The 22,298-nt window shown below is 40.4% G+C and overlaps 1 protein-coding gene across 2 annotated transcripts in view; it reads right to left on the reverse strand.

The window, feature by feature from the left end:
- RASGEF1A (RasGEF domain family member 1A) overlaps positions 1–21,939 on the reverse strand; it is a 146,042-nt gene extending 124,103 nt beyond the window's left edge. For both annotated transcript variants that reach the window (XM_066554259.1, XM_066554256.1), the window contains exon 1: positions 21,440–21,939. The gene's annotated coding sequence lies outside the window, so the exon portion shown is untranslated. The remainder of the gene's footprint in view (positions 1–21,439) is intronic.
- Between the last annotated feature and the right edge of the window lie 359 nt (positions 21,940–22,298).

A 22,298-nucleotide genomic window follows, 5' to 3' on the forward strand; every position in this document is an offset into this window, starting at 1 on the left:
CAAAACAGATTTTCCACTTACCCTTGGTGCTACAGGGAGACTGAGATGTATTAGCTGTAGAATTACAACAGGGAATGTTGAACTGCTCATTTCATAGACAGTTGTCCAAGAACTAAACACTTTTGTGAGACTGAACATTTCCTTTACAACTTCATTATATATTGCTGTTACTTGTTCGCAGTTTTCACAGTTCTCCTTGAGTTTGCTTTCTGGTGGGAACTTAGACAAGAAGTCTAAGTTTCTCTTTGAGAAACCTTGGGTATTGTCTGAGAAACTTTGGGTACTCAGAAGGACCTGCTCCAAGAATCACATGCAAATCCTAATGCTGCAAATTGAGCTAAACAAAGGTTTCCAATAGAATTAACACAAAGCACAAACACAGAAGAGAAACAAATGAGGTGTTTTAATGCACATCTTGACCTCTGGGAGTCAAGAAAAACTAATGTATAAGATCTTTAAGTGCACCAGTGATAAGTAGTTATGAATTGGGTGTAAAACACAAGCATCTGTTTAACATATCAGAGCATTGCCAAGCTGCTGAGGACAAGAAACTTCCCTTCTCTAGTCTGGAATATATTGAGCAGCTTGAGCCAAAGAGCAATCAACTTACTGGCAGGGGTGGAAAAATGTACTTGGCCTTCCCTTCATCCAAATAAATAGCTTAGAGGAGTACACTGGCATGGATCAAGAAAAACAAACAAAAACCCCATGTATTAAAAGATGTGTTGATTTATATCCACTGGGATTGAGAGCAGTTTAATCTAACACTGTCTAAACATGAGGCAGGTTCTGAATATGTAAAATAGAAAAAAAAAAAACCCTCTTGAAATACATGGGCTTAATTGCATTTGCTACTCAAGCTTGGATGCAGCAAAGAAATGGGGAATGATGTACACCTGGCCGCCCAGTGAAGATGCTAGAAAATTGCCAACTCTGACATCAAGTGACAGGAAAATGGTGATTAACACCACATGTCATACTAAAAGGGAGGTTTTGCATTCAGGATGAATCATGGGACAACAATGTGCAATTTGCCTTTTACCCACTGACTGAGATAAAAGGAGAAAAAGAAAGCTGGTGAATATTGTAAGGATGGGAGAATAGCTACTAAACTTTTAAGGAATGGAAAGGAGAAGAGTTTTCCTAGATTTTACTCCTTGCTGGCATAGGGTGAAGACTTATACTGTCCATTTGGTTTAGTAAATTTTCCCTGAAATAATATAAATAAATGCTGCTCTCTTGTGAAAGAAGTATAAATGATCTTGGTAAAAATAATTCTCTTAATAAACACTCTACTTTGTAAGGAGGTTATTGTAGTGGGACAATTTTGATGAGAAAGTACTTTAATTTTGTTTTCTTCACAAGTATGGTAGCATATCTTCTCCAAATAGAAACTTTTATACACTGCAAAAGCAAAGTTAATATGTCTCCAAATGCATCTGAGAGAGTTACATGTAAGGCTTTCCTCTCTGATTTATACATGCCTTCTCCCCTTGGCTGAATTATTCATTGATCTTTCCTATGCATGGATTGCTTTTCTATAATTATCTCTGGGTTATTTTTGGCAGATCCTAGGATCACAGGCTAAATCTCACTGGAAGGAACCTCACAAGGTCTCTAGTTCAAACTCCAGCTCAACTCAGGGTCAGCTGTGAGAACAAGCCAGGCTGTTCAGAGCTTTATTTGATCTGGTCTTGAAAATTTGGAAGGAGGGCAATAGTAAAACCTCCCTGGGCAGCCTATTCCACTGCTTGGCCACCTTCCTGACAAAAAATGTTCTTATACCCAGCCTGAAACTCTTTTTTGTTTTTCCAAACTATATCCATTGTCTCACATCCAGTACCGCAGTAAAGAGCCTGGCTCCACCTTCTTGATAAGCTTCTCAAGGATTACTGTTTATCTTAATACTGTTTTTTTTCTCCTCCAGATTAAAAAAACCCAAAACCAAGCAACCAGAACTTTTCTGACCTACCCCTAGGTTACAGCTGTTACACCTTCTCCTCTGTTGAGCAATGACTTCTCTACTGTTTGTTACTCTTAGTAAGCAGGAGTCTTAAATTAAAACTATCAGCTTTCCTGCCTCATGCTTACTCTTTATAAACTCCTCTGGAGTTTCTGGCACTTTGTACACATTACAAAACTCCCAAAACATTGCAGACTGAACAAAGGCCTTGCAATAATTTCTAGGCTGCCCTTCTATCTGCACTATTTCCCTTTCTGACCACTTGCTGAAACTGGCCATGTTGATGCTTATACTTATCAGCAGTGACTGATTTTAGCCTAAAAACCAGAATTTCAGTTCATGTCAGGCCCAGCTTGGGCATGTTTTGCCCAAGGTCACAAGGATAGGACCTGAACCCAGGTGTTGAGAGAGTGATGCAAACACTGCAGCTGTTCCATGTTGATCCTGTACCCTTCCCCACCAAACCCTCCAGCCCCCCTTCCCAGGCTGCTTCTTGCTGGTGGGCATCACAATGTGTTTCAGGGTGTTACTGTCAGCAGAATTTTGCCTGTGTGAGAGAGATTGAGACCAGTGGGGTGGTGCAGTACCTTCTTTCAGCTTCCACTTCTGAATCCACCAAAATGACTGCTCTATTTCATGGCTTCCAGGAAGGGTCTTAATGTCACTGTTTACAAAAATCAAAAGTATCTGTCGTATGAAAAACAAGATAGAATGGCAAAGAATCTTCTAATTTCTCTCTGTTTTCATATTATTGCTGTCCTCTGCAAAAGGTCTTGCATTCTGTGCATGTTGAGATAGCAGGAAGTCATGCAACATTGATGGCAATTCCTTTTTCTTGGTACAGGAATGAGAACAACAAAAATCGGGCAGTAGCAGTATTGAACTGGGGTAATGGCTTTTAAAAGTTTTCAGCAGAAAACTATAGCAGCAAAGGTTAGGACTGTACATGGCTGAATAAAGTTCTGCTTTCCACATATCATCAACAAACTATGAAACTGGGTGCCAGCTAAAATATGGGTGTCTCTTATGGGTGTCTGCTAAAATAACAAAACAAAAGGACTCACAAGATTGGTAATGGCATGAAGAATCTTTTTTCCTCTGGTTATTATGACAAAAATGTGTTACTATCTGTCATCTGCTTGGCTCCTTGTGTTCAGTAGACTGATGGGTGTACCTGATGGGTGGTGGGCAGCTGCCCTCACCATGCAGCTGGCACTCCCTGAGGAGCACTCAGTAAGGCCAGGTTTTGTATGGCTGGAGAGGTGCACAGCTGTGCTTAAATCCACCCCCTCATGGCTGTGATTGATGTAACTTGGCTGTCAGAGCTGTGGACACAGTTTGCAGTTCTCCTATCCATGCTGTATTTGTCTCTGCTTTAATGGAGTGGTTCAATTTCCATGGCTGTATTAGCCTGGCTTCTTTCTCAAGCACAATAAAAGCTGCTTGAACACATGAGCACTTTTACTTAATTACCATAACAGCATTTCTCAAATAAATAAAAATCCAATACTAACTGACTTCTCATATAGAGTGTGATCTGAGTGGGCAGGCAGTTAGTAACAAAAGTCAAAGGGCTTATTTTTTTCTTCATTTTTCTTAAAATCTGAAATCTGCCAAAACTTCCTGCTGCTCTAAATCTTTGGGACATAATTTAGTGTCACGCAGAGATGCCTATATTTAACATTTCTGCAAGATGCTTCTCAAAAGAATTCATGAATTAGGATGGGCAAGTAATTAAGGTTAAGGCACTTCAGTTAATTTATTAGCTGGCATGCTTAGGCTAGGTTTGGGTGTTCTACATAGCATTGCATTATGTGGTAATGGAAATGTGGAAAGAGCATGGTACATCTAAAGAATAACTTTTTGTCAAGCCACACTTTTAATCCTCCTGTGGTTTAGTTTTGATGTTCCACTGCCAAGCTCTCTGAGTTACTCAGTGTATGATATTCTGCTTGAGCTTCAAAAACCTGAATATTTAGGTCTTGCTTGCAACTCTGGCTTGAGATTGTCTGCTTGTGACCAGTCATGTATGGTGGAAAAAGCAGCTGCAGAAAACCCTTTTTATTGCATATGTTGAATAGGTCTGGCCCCCCTGTCCTCGTAAACTTTTATTTCAGACGCTTGCCTTGCAATTCCAATATGTATAAAGTAAATAGAGGTGAAAACCTTGAGCCATATCACTCCAGACTTATCCCAGGTCTCCTCCAATCCAGCCTGTGTGCCATCTGGAACTCCTAGGAAACCCAGGGAAAGTGCTGCATCTCGTGCACACCACAGTTAAACCTGAACCATGCAGCACAGAGGCACTGGCAGAAAACCTCTCTCACTTGTCAAATTAGGAAAGGAACTTTCCTGAAAAGAGGCAGTGTGGTTTCAAGAGATATTTTTTAGAGCTTCGAAATAGAGACTTACCTGTCCCACTGATGTACCTTGGCCGACTAATTATTGTGAACATGTTTTGTTATAAATCAAAATGTTCATTCTTGACTGGAAAAAGTTCAAGCTTTTTCAATTAAATGTGAAGTTCCAATTTCTTTAAACAAAGAATATAAAATAAACCCAAACCTTATAGCAAAACTGGTGAAAAATGCTACTTTGTGAAAGCTACTGTTAATAAGATATAGAATCAATACTGTTTAAGCTGATGGACATTTAACATCCATTTGACAGTCTTTACACCCTTGGTAGTTTTTAGTCCTTATAGTCAGAATATCACCCTACATTCTACAGTTATAGCCTAATATATATATATATATATATATTCTCTCTGAAGTGTTAGGTGGGCATATTTTTTCTTTGTTCACAGAAATCCTCAAAATGCTCATTGTGGTAGAATTGAAGGCTGTCAAACTGCTCTGTGTGCCTGGTGTAGGTGGAGTGAATCTGCTCTAAGGTATATTAGGCTTGTGAGCTCTTTTTTAAAATGGAAGCTGTTCTAGAAATGTTCTAGGCATAATTAGAATATACTGGGAGAGAAATCCCAAGGAAATAAGCACAGAGTGATTGGCTCGTGCAGGCTCTGCAAGGTGCTGCCTACCAGAGACACATAAAACACATAAAGAGCTCAGTCAGCTCTAAGGGCAGGTGAAATAAGCATCTGCTTATCCTAGCAAGGATATAGCTTGCAAAGATATAAAAAAAGGAAATTTGCTCTGGTGGCTCCTTTACTATTTGTTGGCAAGGAACATTTGCTGCTAAAATTTTCAAAATGTTGAAGCTGATCTTTCTGAACCTTTACAGAGACTTGGGAGGCAAATAGGAGAAGGAATGAGAAAACTCTCAGAAATATGTCTTCCTAGCAACACCTATTTCATCTTGGATTTGTCGCATGTGTGTAAAAAAGAGGAATTGAACTTAAGCAGCTGAACAGAAGTTTATCTACAGCTTGTTTGTTTTACCAAAACAACCAGATATGGATGAAAGCTGCCCAGTAGAAACAGGATTTATTGTAGAGGTGAAAAGATATTGTATGTAACAAGAGTAGACCCTTCCTCTCTGTAGTTGGTTGATACCAAATAAGTAAAAATAGGGCTTAATTTACCTACTCTCTCTGCTGTATAATTGTATCTTGGGGCTGTTGTATCTCCCTCAGGTAGGAATGGACAGGGAAGTGGAAATGTGTAACTAGAGTCTAAAACACTGCTGGGTGTCAGGAGAGAGCAGTCCTATTGAACAGTTTTTGACATGGTGTTAGTCAAGAGTTTGGAAGAAAGCCATTTTTTGAGCTGGTATAATAGCTGTGTGAAGTGGAAAGTAAATTTAATGCAGGAGCTAAGTCATTGCTTTGGCTGAGGAGAGGAGATGTGAATTCAAAAAAGATACTTCAGCCAGCTAAATTTTGTGGCTGGTTTTTAAGCAAGTGTCTGTACACATACACTGTGGTTGTATTTAAACAGATCCATAAATTTTTAAATATGACATTGTTTGGGGAACTTTTTCTGTCTTCTTCAGCTTATAAAAGGCTGAGCAAGTGCTTAGGTGTTCAGAATAGCTAATCACCTTTTCTTGTTTACCATGGTCTATGGTTTGTTATGTCCCAGAATTTTCCCACACCCTTGAGGTGGAATCTTAATTTATTAATCCTTAAAAGGGGGCCATATTTCCAATTAATACTTGATATTTTATATCTGCTATTTGAAGTGCTTTGAAGGAAAGTATGAAGAAGGAAGAGACCAAAGAAGTGCAAACTGTTATTCCTATTATACTTCAGCTAAGACCAAAATTTGCTCTCTTTAGAAGTAAAATCTGCCAAAGTTAATATTTGTCGTAGTGGATATTAGTAATTTATTCTAAAGCCATGCAATGGAAATGTTCAAATGTTGAAGACTGCAGAATTTAGCTTTTCTAAATATTTTCTTTTTAAAGGAAGCAACAGATTCATCATTAATTTTTGGATGATGTACAGAACAATCTCTCCCCCTTTCTATCTGATGGTGAAGATTATCCCTTCCTCTGCTTTTATTTTTCCCTTTCAGAGCAGCAAAATTGCTAAGTAATCAGAAGACAGGAGCAGTATTTATAGCCCCCCAGTTACCTCACTGAGAGAAGCATTAATGCAAATCAGTTTATGCCTTCCAAAGAATGCTGCAGTCATGTGATGCCTTCCTAAGGCACAAAAGATAAGGTATATCAAATTTAGAAGCTCTTGGTAAAGGTGTATCCTATACAAACAAAAACCTTTGCTGTTGTGAAATGAGAAATATACAATATGGGAAAAAGGTGATGTATTTGTTTTAGGTAAAAAGTGTGTATTTTGGGGGATATAATAAACAGCCTGTTAGACTATCTCCAACTCCTGACAATCACATCATTTGTGTAAAAGCTATGCTGCTATTTGTTAACATGGTTGCTGTGGCAACAGAAACCTTCATCTCTTTGAGGTAAAATCAGAAGTGTGGTGAGTGTGGAAATGCAAGAACTGACTTTACACACACACACAAATGTCTGCTTTGTCTCTTACTCCTCATTTCACAGTAGAGAAAGACTAAAGCTTTTCTCTTTTCTATTTCATTCTGGGGCTGGGGAGGGCAATTGGAGGTTCTGAGTGGTAAAAAATGTGAAACCCACTGAGGGACTGAGACACTACTGCCTGCTGGGCTGCCAGTGGCTCCAACAGATGGTATCAGGTCTCAAAGGAGCCTAATTGGCTTATCACAGGCAATGCATGTGGAACAGGGGCTTGGATAAAGCCAGCAAATACACATTCAGCTGATGACTTGATTTTGTACCTGTGCTTTTTAAGTAAAATATAGCTAAGACAGTATGAATCCATTTGAGAGAGCTGGATTGGAGCCTCTTGGAGCCTGCAGTCCTTTGCTGGAGTTGTAGTACAAATTACTAAAAACATCTGTGGTGGATGTTGCAGGCTGGCACAACCTGTGCGTTTGCATGGGAATCTCCAGGCTGCCTCTGCTCTGGGACTTGTAAGGGAAGATCAGCCAATGTGTCCAAAGCAATGTCATGATCTGTATAATATCCATGGAATCATATGCTCTAGTTTAGGGAAAGGCATAGAATTCAAAAAATTGTACTTTTCTTAGAGGTAGTGTGGTGTAGTTAATGACCTGTATCTATCACTTTTAGTGAGCACAAGGCTTTTTTCCCATTTCTTTCTATAGGGCTGACTAACAAAGTAAGTCCTTTGCTGTTTGTAGGGTTTTCTGAGTTCTTAAGCTTTATTTCAAGGCTGCTATTTGAGTACCCAGTGATAAGAAAAATAGCCATAGAAATAGCTTTTCATTTATGTGTTGTGTTGTCAAAAATCTCCATTGTCCTGGTTTGAAACAGTTTTTTTTTTCCCTACTTCAGCACCTCCATAATGTGTGTGTCAGTGGACAATGCAACTTAAAACAAATAAGAAAAACAAAATAAAACCCTTCAGAAAAGCTAGTAAATAAAACCCTTCAGAAAAGCTAATTCTTTGTCTCTGACCTATAATATGCCATGTAGAAAAAAGTAGCAAATGCTAAAGCACAAAGATACCTGCCCAAAACTCTTACAAACTCAAGAGGATAAAAACCCTGATTTTGAAAGAATCTTTGGGCTTGTGTAGACTATATAGGGGAAATTATACTGAATCTAAATCTGGAATTAAGAAAAATGGTTAATTGTAAAGTTTTCGTAAGATTTGAAGCATAGACACCTTCAAATGAGTCTGGGCACAAAGATGCTGCATCAGAAAACAAAAGGAAATTCCCTTCTGGAGAATGACTTTCAGACATTCACTGGATTCCTGTAGTTATTGTTTCATACTGTGAACAGGGGCTCAGAAGCTGCTTTTGTTGATTTACACAGTAAGATTACAGAAAAACATAGATTATAGAAAGGGAGCAGACCCAGGAGCCCACACAGTACTATTTGTTGATCATGATGCTGAAACAGAATTCCCTACAAGTCCTCATTCAGTTCCACATTTCCTTGAACAGGATAAACACAAGTTCTCACATATTTTGGAATATTAGCTGTCTGCTTATAGGATAGGATTGTTTGTAACATTCCACAATGTTACAAACCAATTAAGCCAATTAGGCTCTGGTCCGTAGTCTACATGACAAGTAATGTTTTTGTCATTCTTGGATTTTTTGTGTTTCAGTTTGCAATTTGTTTTCAAATTTGAAGTTTGTTTTTGTAGTTGCTATCATGTTAAAAAGTTACCAAAAAAAGGAGTATAAATCTATTAGTTGCTGTGTACTTAAATTGCTTTTTGTATGAAATCTTGAGGTTTGCAGTCAAGCCCTTGTGTAGGTCCATTCTTCTGGAAATAAACAGGTATGCCAGAAGGTTTCTCCAAACTACGTCAATATAGGGAGAGCAAGCAGTCTATAGAAGCCAATAAAGTGGCACCCTATGTCTCCAAATCAGCAAGCAACTAGAGTTTGATTAAAATTGCTATTGGATTCAGTGAGTTAGAGGGCTCTTACCTAGCACTATCTATAAAATTAATCAGCCACAAAATACCCCATGCAGATTGCCAAGCTCTTCACCCAAGAAGTTTTAGAAAACACAGGTACAAAAGCACAACTGGCACTTCAGATCCCCAGCAGTTTGTGATAAAGCAGCATGCATTGTAGCACTTGGTTGCCCACTGAGGCTGTCACACCTGCAGTAAATGCACACACACATTGTGCTGTTCCTGGCACGGATTGGTTTGGCATCCCTTGTCACTGACTGTCCCTTCCCTAAGCAGCTGCTTGTTCCTGGTTTCACATAAGCTGTTTGGAGCACAGCAGGGGATAAGCCTGCACAGGGAAGTTTGCTGTGAAAGCTTAAAGGAATCAGCATTGCAAGTACCCATTATACTGCCCCTGGAGAACGCTAAGGGAAATAATGTCATTTTTCATTTGGATCTGAAGTTGTATGGCAAAGCCTCAACAGCTATGGCAGCACAGGCTAGAGGAGCTCCCCCACAACCCTGCACCTCAGCAGAGACCTGGCTAGGAATTCAGCTCCCAGTCATGATCATATGAAAAGAAAGTACGTGTTTCTCTGGCTGCCAAAAGCCAGATCTCTTCAAAGCACTGTTTGCTAGCTCATTAGTGCTTCTCACCCTGGCATTCATTAACCTTCTTCTGATGTGCTGTACAAGCTCTGCACAATGAGGGAGGCACACTCCTTGCAATTTACTGTTCCAGCTGAACAGTGCTTACAGAAGTATTAAGAATCTCCATTCCAGGCTGATCCAGGCCAGTAGCCCAGGATCTTATTTCCTAACCTATCATTTATTAACCATGAACTAGTATCAATGCTAGATGTCTGAGAGAAGGAAATTTTTAGACTTTTATACTGGGTAGGCCTTTCTTTTGCCATATTGTGATGCTGGAAGAATTGGAAAATTATTTTTGTCCAAGTCTTTAATACATTCAGGTTAGATTATTTCATGTTGATCTTCTGGAGTAACTATGTCTGCAAACCAAAAAAATCCTACATTTCACTAGTTAGCCTATTCCCCAGGTACACAGGGAAATTCTGTCCCAGAGCTGTCAAGGTCTGCTTTACAACCTTGGCAGTTTCCAATATCCTCACACATTATGGCAATCCACAAAATGACTTTTCTGGACTTTTAGTGCAGTAGGTGCTGCTCTGGACATCATTCTGGATTTCTGTATTCGCTGGCTGCAGTCAGCAGGATCCCCCAGAGATCCAGGCACCTCTGCAGAGAGATCCACAGGGGATGTGACCTCAGTGGGACTGAGCAGTGGAGTAGGTAGGAATGCAATTTGCTGCAGATCAGACAATTACTCTAGGTCAATCAAATTTATAATAAAATATTTTGAAATAGTCCTGCAATACTGGTAAGGTAGAAGAGGGCATTGTTTTTTATGTTGCCTTCTTTCTTGCTTGAGTCTAGATGTTTTGCTCAGGTGATTCTGTAGTACAAGGTCAGTTTGTTCATTACTAGAATGCAACGTTTGCTTCTCCCCAGAGTTTAATTTCTAAACCTCAGATATGCTGGTTCAATCTGCTGGACAATAGATGGTTAGAATGAATTTTAGACAGTTATTGTTCAAGATCATTGTTCAGTATGTTCCAAGGTTGCTACTTCATACTTTTTTATAATTACAATCTCCACCAATTTATTTGTAATGTTTGGGTGATTTGAATTTAAGCACACTATGGTTTCTATGTGTTGTTCTTTTTTCTTTTTTTAGTTTCAAAGCCCCCCATGCCCCCCAAAAAAAACCAATTTCATCAGACAATTTAATTGAGGAATCAATTGTAGTAGATAAATGAGTTTTATAGTGAATGCTGTGTAACTATGGAATGTAATCATTTGTCTAAATAGTGCTGCATGTTTGACTTGAAACAATTTGTCCCTCATTGTTAATTTATAAGTTTTGGTTGTGTTGAGGCTTCCAATGAGTTTTAGCAGTGCTGGGAAGAGGAAGGAGCTAACCACTGTGCAAGTTTGTGGCCTGTACTTGGTGACTTCCAGCAAGATAGATCATTACCCTCAAGAATTTGTGATTAAAAATTACTCCTCCTCTTTTCAGTTGGGTCAGCAGAACACTGAATCTAATTTTAGACAAGTGCTGACCTAATTTTAGGAAACTGAGTTCCTGTGGGTCCTGTGTTACTCTCTAGTCTGTTTTCTCTGAGCCCCTTTTACAAGGGAATTATGAGGCTTGTCTTGGAGTCTAAAAATCTTCACCAAAGGTAACACTTAGAGCTATTTTCATGTAGGCACTTGTTGCTTGCATGAGCTCTACCCTGCTGTAACCTTTCTCTCAACGCTTTCTTTAGGACGCAGGTATTCTGATTTATTGCTGCTTGTGGATGCAGTAAAAGATGGGGCACAGAGGGAAATCAAATTATCTGAATTCTTTTCAACCCAATACATTTCTCAATGTATTTCAAGTGCTAGTATTCAAGTCTGCTTGATATGGCTCATTATGATGTGAAAGCTTAGGTCTATAAATAATAAATTAAATGTATCATAACTTACCAAACAGTTTCTAGAAGAGCAAGTGATTCCACTCAGATATTTATTGCACAAGCATTTATACAAGTGGGGGAGGGTGTTAGCTTGAACCATTTCTCTTGGATTACAGACAATCCCTCCTTTTTTTGAAGCAGTGATGACTCTTACTGAGATGGCTGGAGAACAGAGTGAGCTAAAAGAAAGTGCTCCTTTCAGGGAAGCTAAGCACACCGTGCCCCCTTCCCTTTGGCACAGCAAAATGCCATTGTTTGGTTATTGCTTCCACACTTTTCCTGTTTCAATGTACCTGAGTCATCACAGTTGAATAGTAACCATTGTGTGTGATAAACTATGAATAGGGGATGATGAAGTGGTGGTTTCCTGGAAAGGAGCAGAATTAATCTTCAGAATTCCCCATCCCTTATAAAAAGCCTTCTGACAATCGGAAAACTGACAAGTGTGAGCATTGTTAAAATTCACGTGGCTTGGAAAAGAGCCCTGTTGGATTGTCCATTTAAGCACATTTTTAGGCTGAAGGCTTTTACACTAGTTACAAATATATTGATTTTTAAGAGGAAATTATTGACCTTTAAAAGCCTGGAGTCAGCTGCTGCCTGGCCTATTGGAGACATTTGGTTATTTATGCTCACAGAGGTGAGAGCTGGCAGTGATCAGAACTGAGGGGTGGGTGAGGAAAGCACAGGATTTACTAACACTGAATTACACAAGACTCACTGCATAAGATACCACTTACAGGACATCAGTCTACATTCCAGAGTGGGGACCTTAAGCTTAATTTCTTTACTACTTCTACCCTATTTCTGGGACAATTCCCATACCATCCGTGTTTTGGAAAAGTTTGGTTCATTCTTCTCTTCTGTGCCTGTCCCTCTTGTGATGTCATAACAGTAGTAACATTTTAGCAATGTTAGGCTCTACTTTCTAAGCAGTTTAGTACTCACAAACATGTATGATTGCAGGTTTCTTAATGAGGGGTATGTGTATGTAACAATAACTTTCATATTTACCAAAGGATGACTGGGCTATTTCTACTGTCCCTTGTGCTACGTTTTCACCTCAGAAAATAAATTGTTTCCTAAGTTCAGGCAGAAGAGTGATTTTCTGGCTGTCAAAGCATATCAAAAGTGATATAAATGGGATATTAATCACTGTGAATTAACAGTACACTGTGAAGTAACAGATCTGAAGATAAAACCAATGCTGTTATTTAGTGACTGTATGTTGATGATAGATTAAATAATACATATTGGGTTGCATTTCTGTTGATTTTTCTTCTGGTTTTCCTTACTTGAAGTGCTCAGCTAGTATCACAGAAGTTCTCATCCCCAGCAGGTTAACTGGCATAGAAAGTTTGACTCTGGCAATCTAAGATGTTCAGTGAAAAGAGGTTGTAATGATTTAGCATGGCACTGAGTCACAACAGGTGAAAATCAAATCCCCACTTAGTTCTACAGTTTTCCACTTTTATACTACTGATATCCTGGCACCCACATTTCTTCTCTGCAGTATTTCTTTCTTCAGCAGACTACAGTTCTGTACTACTGCAGTGCAGAGCTGTAATCTGCCCCTTCTAGATGGACACCCTTGTGCACTGGCACAAGGGGAGACTAAAATGCTGTGTGGTTTCTGCTGTCTTGACAATTTGTGGGTACTGAACTATCCAGCAGAAGGATCAGAATTCATGATCCCCATCCCAGTGTCACAGAGAAAATCCATTTGTCCTGCAGCACTTCAGAATGTGATTGACAGGAGATGAAAGGTGTTGAATTGATTTTGTAGTGTGCCATGAACTAAAGTCAGAGTGACAAGCATGTTTTGCTGTGGTGCCTGGGCTCCAACAGCAGCAGCCCCCATCCCTGCCCCAGCTCACCTCCAGCAGGCATTATCCCTGCTCCCATTGCACGAGGACGGGGAGCTGGAGGGCCAGGTGCCTTGGCAGAAGGATTAGATCTAAAGACATGTGTTCCAGTTCCTGCCCACAGTAATGGACCTGGCTTTTGGGTAGGGGACATCTGTTACATCACCTAAATGTTGTATTTTGAACTTTGCTCCATTCCATTTGTGTCCAGAAGGACATTGAGGTGCTGGAGTGTGTCCAGAGAAGGGAGGGGAGATGGTGAAGAGTCTGGAGCATGAGTCCTGTGAGGAGCAGCTGAAGGAGCTGGGGTGTTTAGCCTGGAGAAAAGGAGGCTTGGGAGAGATCTCATCACTCTGCACAACTGCCTGGAAGGAGGCTGGAGCCAGGGCAGTCTCAGTCTCTTCTACCAGACAACCAGTGACAGGATAAGGGGGAATGTTCTCAAGCTACACCAGGGCAAATTGGACATCAGGAAGAATTTCTTCACTCACTGAAAGGGTGGTCAGGCACTGGAACAGGCTGCCCAGTGGGGCTGTAGAGCCACTATCCCTGGAAGTGTCCAGGAAATGACCTTATGTGGCACTCAGTGCCATGTTTATGTGACAAAGTCATGTTTGGCCAAAGATTGCACTTGATGATCTTGCTGGTCTTCCCAACCTTAATGATTCAGTAATTTGTATTTGTTTTCTTTTGCATTCATCTGTATCTTAATCCTTATTCCTTTATTGATTTGTCTCTAAATCCACTATAAATGTCAGAAGTGCTGAGAGTAATGATGGAGAAAATACCTGTTTCTTTTCTTTCTCCCTTTCCTTCCCTTATTTCTTTCCCTCATTTCCATGTGTGCCCTATTGCTCCCTTTCTTGCCCCAGCTGTGTTCATTTTATTCATGTGCAGAAGCAATCCTGCAAACAGATTTTTCAGGCAGCTGTAGTGAGTGCTGAGGGAACTGAGGAGTTTCCTCTGTAAATCCCACTATAATGCTGAGCAGGGCTGTCTCTCTTTGTCCTGTTATCTTCTACTGTGTAAAAGCCATCCTTCCATTTTTTAAATCCTATATGTTATGTATGCATTTGGCTCCTGATAACTTCATACATTCTCTTTGCAAGAGATTGCACAGAGTTAACATTTACATTTACCTTTTGAGGTGCAGCACTGATAATCTTTTGATTAATGTTAAACCTAGCAGTTATGCATCTTTCCCCATTAGGTTATCCAAGAAACAGTGCTCAGGAAAAAGAACTTTATTCAGGCAGGAAACTCCCAAAATTAGTAGTGTGATGTGACTGCAATTTTCCTGAGACTTCTGAAATGAAAAGTTTTGGGGTTTTTCTTAATAACAAGTGGTAGAAGCACCTGTCATCTCTGTTGAATTCTAGCTCAGGTCTTCTTACCAGTTTCCCTTTCTTTTTAAAGTAGTTTTCTTTGAGAAATGCATTTTAAGATTAAATTGCCACATTCAGACAGGATGAATGTGCTGCAAGGTAGGGGGCTTGAGGTTAGCTGGTGTGAAGAGACACAGAGTGGGAATGATCCCACTCTGTTGTGATCAGCATCTGTAAGGTCCTGCACTTGCAGCTTGTATTATCATTTTTGTGATCTGAAACTATTTTTATAATAATGGAGTTATGTATGTAAAATACTAGGTTTGACATAGGTAAAATTGGATGAAATGACAGGGTTGCTGTGGTATGCTGGAAGCCAAACTCATTCAATGGTCCCATTTGACTTTAATATTTATGGATCTTTCTGCTAGTTTTGTTTTTATTTTCTTTTTTTTTTTTTCCATCAAATATCAAACTTCGTTGCAAGCACAAAAATCCAACTTAGTTATTTACATCTCCTGAGGTTTCAAACCCATTAAACAGCAGAGAGGCTCAGTAATTGTTTTATTACTACTACTGAAAGTGTAATAATACTAGTGGCAACAGAGGACAGTGAGCAAAACAATGAGAGAAATGTAAAGGCTTAAATAAAATCATTAAAGCTGTTTCACATGGGATAAACACCAATGTCAGGTTAATATTTCACACCACAGACAGCAAGCTTAATTAACTCTTTCTTTCACTTCCCTCCTGAAGAAACTGGCTGTAGCAATATTTGGCTGTCTTAGAAGTGCAGGGCTTTCTGTATTGCTTCCTTTCCTCTCAAATCAGTCACCAGCTATAAAGAAGTTAACAACTGTAGCATAGTAGGTGCTTTCTGCAGTTCCTGGTGACATGGAGGTTGTCTATTTTAGTTCTGTCCTGGCCCAGTTCTGTTCTGTTTTGCTCTCCAAGAGCAGTAGATGGGATATGAACAGTTCCAGGTGGCTCCGGGCAGGGCATTGTTCTGCTGCACACACCCCAGTGGTGTCCCCAGGTGTCCCCTGAACCATGTCCTGGCATGGCAGGACCTATGTGTTTCATGACCTGAACTGTGCCCTGGAGTTTAATGGGATATTTTCTTGTTTATTATATATTCAGTATATTAGGCATGACACAGTAGTGACTGTAAAGTTGTGAGGAAGGCAGAGTTTGTAGGTGTTTAGGAACTGAAGAAAGGCTACTCAGCTCAAAGATGTGAGGATACCTATTTAAATTTATTATTTTCCTAGAACCTTGCCTCAAATGTGATTAGTAAAACTGTGGTTGTATTTCTGTTTTGACAGTAGGTTTTGGCTTCTTTAGTTTCTGAACTTCATGGTGTCACACATACACCATACTGTATGTGTATACAGCACACAGTTTCATAGGATTTTTGAGTGTTTTGAGTTTCATGACAGAATCTGTAATGTTTGAAACTTAGGAAAAAACTTGAGTATTTTCATTGCAAAAGTTGGAAAGAAGTCTTTAACAGAGAGTTATGTATCTCATTTTCTGTCACCACCACACACTTTGTGCTCTTGTACATCTTGATGCATTGATCTCGGCCCATAAACCTTCAGCATCTTTACAACATAAAAAATCATTTGCTACATGATTTTGAGTATCATGTGGCTCCAGGCTCCAAGCTTCCTTATAAATGAACAATTTACTTGGCTTTTACTCTGGTTGCTTCACCGTGTGGATCCTGCCATCATCTTCTGCATAACCTACAGATCACTTGGATGATGCATGTTTCACTAAATGTTACCCAACATTGCTGGTGCCCCAAGGAGTAAGAACATTTTTCTGCAATACATACCATTAATGTGAAAAGGTTGGGAAAGACATGAGGAGAAATAAGAAGGAAAAGCCACACAGACTTTGCTGAGTATAACTGAAAATTCAGATTGTCTAACATCCATTTCAGAAGTGTCATCCAGGAGAACTGCTCTAGAGTGTACTCCTTGCTCTCAGAAGTGCTTCCCATTGGACAGTCAGGTTATTCACACAGATTGTCTTTAACACAACATTCCTAAACCAGCCAACAACTCAGTAATGAGATTGCCTCAAAACCTAAGGAGAATACATGGTCAGCATACTTAGCTTCCTCATCATTTTTGAGATTTGAATTACAATCAAAGGAATACAAACAAGCAAGCTGATATTGAGTGAAAAGACTTTTCACACGTTAATGAAATGAAAGAGAAGAAAAAAGTTATTTTCCTGTTGGTTCAGATTTTAAAGACTTCAGTTTTCAAAAATCCAGATTATTTGACAAAGCTTGAGTATGGGAAAAGCTACTTTGTGATAACACAATATTGTTTTTATTTTGTTTGAGGAAGAAAGAACTAAAAGGGTGCCTTGGAATCTGCATCATCTGTATTTAATTGTAGAAAAAATGCAGACCACTGGATTAAATAAATACAGAAATAATATATATTTTAGTGGGAAAATAATCAGTCCTAACAAAATAATTAAACACAAACCTGAAATTCCTGATTTTATTTTGAAGAAGTCTGTTCAAAGTCAGTTGTGAATAAAATTGGACAAATTACCTTGCATTTATAATAGATTCTGACACTATTTCCATACATATATACTGAGATACACAACACGTTTGTTACATTACTCTTTTTTGTTTCAGTCTGATGAACCCTTCACCAGTATTGGTGGTCAAAGGTTCAATTCTATTGGACTGAAAATGCTAAAAGAGTGTGATAAAGTTTGTTGGAAAATGCAAGAATTGAAGGTAAAGAAAGCAATAGCTCTTACACACCAAGTACATTCATCACTAACTCACAGAGTGTTTGAAAGATGCCAGGAGAGAGTATTTCACCCAGAGGGTGGTTGGGCACTGGAACAGGCTCCCCAGGGCAGTGGGCACAGCTCCAAGCCTGGCTGAGTCCAAGAAGTGTTTGAACAACTCTCATGTGGTGTGACTCTTGGGGATGGTGCTGTGCAGGGCCAGGAGTTGGACTCCATCCTGATGGGTCCCTTCCAACTCAGAATATTCTCTTACCTTATAATTCTAAGACTTTTTTACTTAAAGAAAAATGCTCTCCTCAGAAGGTAATGCCTAAACATGAGGGTTGGATGCCTGTTTTGCATCACATGTGTGCCTTACTTTAACCCCAATAAACGTCCTCAGTCTTAGACTGAGATTAGATTTGATATCAGTTGATGAAAGCATGTTACAAGAAGGTTGTGGAAAGCAAGATAACAAGTGTGCAAAGTGTTTCCTATTCTAAAAATAGGGCTACATTGAAATAGCATCTTAATTATGATTAATTATGGTGGTGGAGTCAGCATCCCTGGATGTGTTTAAGAAAAGACTGGATGTGGCACTCAGTGCCATGGTTTAGTTGAGGTGTTAGGGCATGGGTTGGACTCAATGATCTTTAAGGTCTCTTCCAACCTAGTCAAATTAAAAAAAAAAACCAAAACTTTTCAAAGTGTTACTTGTCGGTGCAGTTGGCTTACCTTACAACAAAGTACTGTGCAGTGGGGAGGAGGTAACCTTAACTCTGTTCAGGGTGCAGGGAATAAATCTACTGCTGCTGGAGCTCCAGTGACATTAATAGAGAACTGTGGAAGTGGCTAAGTATGGTTGTTTCAAAGGAGATGAAACTTAGTCCATTTTTGCAGTTGTCTGTGTAGAATGTGCTTTACCAAGTAGTTGGGATGGATTTTTGATACCTCTCTAGAGGTTGTTATCAAGAGCTTGTTCATTCCTAATGTGGAAAACCTTGTTGATTTGTTTAGAGCTCTTCATTTTGGGTGGAGTTTTATGTTCAAATGAAATATACAGCAGCACCAGACAACTGAAGAACCTTCTATTCAAGCTGATTTTTTGAGGGGAAGAACTTAGCTGAATGTTTTTCTTTTCTAAACGAAATCAGTTATAAGACTGAATCCACCTAACTAACCACAGCAAAACTCCTGCCTCTCCTGAATTCGGTTTCTGGAGGCAAAATGCCAAGAGGGATGTAAAACTCAGAGCAGAGGGGACCCCTGGCCACCCATCAGAGCAGAGGGGATCCCTGGCCACCCATCAGTTCAGCTGCCTGACTCTACTCTACTTTCAGCTGTTTGTGGCTGGTTTAATCTTCTAGACTCAAGCAGAGCTCCAGAGTTGACCATGTCTCTGTCTTAGGAATGTTTCTTCCCATTTCCAGGGTACCAGCTCTGCATCTTATTGCTCCCTGAACATGTTTCACTGACAATGGATTCTCTATTTCGAGTAAAATAGGTAGGACAGTACCTATCAGCATTGTGCTGATTTTCCTTGTGCTGTCCTCCCAGCTCACCAGTAATGAATGACCCAAGAGTCTGATCACAGAGAAATAGCATTGGAAGTGTTTGTTTGTTTATTTTGGTGAAAATATTATGCCAGAAATGAAGCTTCACAGAGAGACCAGTGATAACCCCATGCCACTCATACAAGTCTTGCCACCTGGACCCCAGCCAGACCATTTTTCTGTCAGTGATACTAAATGCCATACGTGTCCTTAATAATTCATCTTGCAACAAAAAGACTCAAGCTAAAGCATGTGTTTCTGCTTTACAAACAGCTCCTTGCACATGTGCTGACTTGGCAGCTGCTTCCTGCACTCTTTGACTTCTGTAATTAGAGCAACTGGCCATCCCAGCTAATGATATTAAACTGACTGGTCTAGAATGTAATTTATCTCAAGGGTTTAATTTGCTGAGTTCAGGGCAGCGCAATACAAGGTTTGCATGTCTTATGGCTGTAACTTGATTTTTTTAGCTCTTGTTGCTAAGTTACAATAAACTGTTATCACAGTAAATTGTCTGCATTTAAATGGACTAAGATTCCACCTGAAAGGAGCCACCCAGATGAGAATTGATGCTATACTGATGTCTCAGAAGAAAGGAAAATAACACAGAAAAGCCAAATTGTGAACAGGGTAATTTTGTATTCCAGACATTAGCCAGACAGGCTCAAAAATAGCTGCTCAGACCCCAGAGACTATGACATATGCTTCACTAGCAAGTGGCTAAGAGCTGGAATACAATAAATAGGTGCTAATTTAAAAATAAATTAGATTAATATTATCAACTTTTAATGGAATCACAATGATTGTTGTCTAAATTGTACTTTAGAATTACTTTTCCTGGAAATCATCTGATACCCTTGCAGTCAGGCACCATACTGAAATGCTAGGAAAAAGAAGTAAATTTTAAAAAAGTATCAAAGTCTCTGCACTTCTCTAAATGACTAGAAATAATCTTAAAACATAATGTTGGTAAATGCTTTTCACTTTTACAAGTGGAAAATTGTACCATATTCTGATGGAAAATGATGTAGAATCCATGCTGACACATCAAGATGTTGATGTCCTACCTCTTCCCGAAGCTCTGTTTTAAATTCCTGAAAATTCTCTGAAAGAAGAACCTTTTCCCCCTAATCTATTTTTAAGAATGCATGGAGAGGGTAGTAGCTAAGGGGAGTGTTTATTGGCGTCATGTTTGAGTTCATTCCAAAAATATTCATGCTGGGTCAATGGCATGTGGGTCTTGGTGGTTGCTGGGAAGCTGAGTGGTGTTTTTTTTGTTAATTGCTGGTACCTGTTTGGTCACCTCCAGGGGTGGGATCAATGTGGGACGTGTCATCTTTTCATGGCAGTAATGTCAGGGCAGTTTTTTTAAAAGGGTTTAAAAGTCAACTCTTAATAAACCTATTGCCAGTACACAGAAGGTCTGAACAAATAGAACATGTAGGATATTGCAGAGAAACACCATAATAATGTATAGGAAACACAGATAAATTCAGTTGCAATTGTGACTCCACAGTACAGAAAACCTGGAAACCAAATCAAATGTCTTCCACTGCAGTTGTACCATTAAAATCCAAAGGTGAGATTCTGCAATGAGCACTGGCTGGTCTGATACTCTTGTTTATAGGTCTAGAAAAATATGATCCTGGGCTAATTTTAAAGGTGTCACCCTCCAAAGAATGCCATTTGCTAAAAAGCATTGGATTGACAGAAATGAAGGTGTAGACATTCAGTGAAAGATTTCCATTAAAATCACAACTAAAAACTGTCAATCAGCCCCAGCAGAAACCTGCTTAGATAACTCTGCTAGAAATATCGTACCTCCTCAGAAAATGGAAGAATATTTTGCCAGGATTTCAGAATGGGGAGAAACAGCTTCTCCCTTTACTTTGAATTGTTGTGCCAGAGACATTTACTGTCCTTGCAAAAACCCTCCTGCAAGGCTGAATTTTTGATTCACAGCAGAAAGAGCAGAGAGGAATGCAGACAGAATATGTAGTGCAGCACTGCCTGTGTTCCAGCAGACTTGCCCTGGTGCTTTCAGCGAGCACTACTTTTGAAAAGCCCCAAAATGGATCACATCTATCTGAGAAGCCCTCAGAGAGAGGGGCAATGACAGGGAAGCGTTTCTGTGGACTGTGGAATTTCAACTCATTAAAGTGATGAAACAACTGCTGTGGGAATGAATCCTCCCGGAGTCCATGACAGACGCCGGGTACGCTCCATTCCCAGCAGCACAACACAAAAGCCTCATCGTTCAGCAATATTGAGAAGCCCCTCGTATCCACGGGAGCAGGTGGTAGTGCAGCGGCAAAAGTTGCGTTAAGGGGAGAAAATGCAGTCACTAGGCTGTGTTTTGACCTGCCTCCATCCCCTCGGGGGTGGCTGGGTGGTGCACGCAGGGTTAACACCAGAAAGACACACTGATGGCATGTAATGCCAGGTGTTCAGACACCCACCGAATTAGTGCCAGTGCCAGCTTTCCTACACAGCCTCAGGTGGCCGTAGGGTAAAAAAGACACTTAAATCTCTTACCTTGGTCTAGTCCAGTGTAGCTTTTTGGTTGTTCTCCGTCCACTATCAGCAAAAGAGGAATTAGCGGCAGATTCCAATGAGTCATCCTAAACGGCAGAGAGGGCTCGCTGCTCGCAGGGGCTGCGGGCTGGCTGCGCTGTGTGAAAGCCGCGGGCTGGCCGGGCAGCGAGCGCGTCCCATCCTGCAGCCTGCGGCAGGGGCACGGCACGGCACGGGGAGCCGGCAGGAGGAGCGGCACGGGGCACAGCCAGGCAGGAATGTACCATGTGCCCGCCGCTCCCTTCCCTGCTGCTGCCCGGCCCCGCAACGCGCTGCCCAAAGTTACTTCTTAATTTGTGATGCGCTCTCCGGCTACAGAGCCTCCTCCCTGCTCGTGTCTCCTCTGTAGTCCGCGCTCGCAGGAACTCCTCGGCATCTCGGCGATTACATGATCCTCTGTCTCCTTTGGAGGCTGGCGCGGGTGCTCTGTGCAGAATATGCTCTGCCTGTGGCTGTGTGAAAAGCAGCACTCGGCTCCTTGCAGCAATTTTATAGGCTGTGTATCTGGGAGTGGGAAACCAAGGGCAAGGGCGGTAATTCTGGCATCAGAGAGAGAGAAAAATAGGGAAAGATGTTTGGAGCCACAATTTTGTTGGGGACAGAAACATTTCTTGGTTACTCCCAACACAACAAGGTTGGGATAATTTCTGAGTCTCTGGTTTATCATCTCAGGTTTCTGCAGATCAGAGATTGGTGCTAGAGACAGAACCCCTCCTGGGGATTCCCAAAATAATTTTCAGGAGGAAAAGTGAAGCTGTTTGAGTGCGTTGTTTGCACTAAATGGCAAAGATTTCTCTGGGCAAACACAGCTAGTTTCTAA

This window comes from Molothrus aeneus, chromosome 8 (genome assembly GCF_037042795.1).
Source record: "Molothrus aeneus isolate 106 chromosome 8, BPBGC_Maene_1.0, whole genome shotgun sequence".
Taxonomy (NCBI): domain Eukaryota; kingdom Metazoa; phylum Chordata; class Aves; order Passeriformes; family Icteridae; genus Molothrus; species Molothrus aeneus.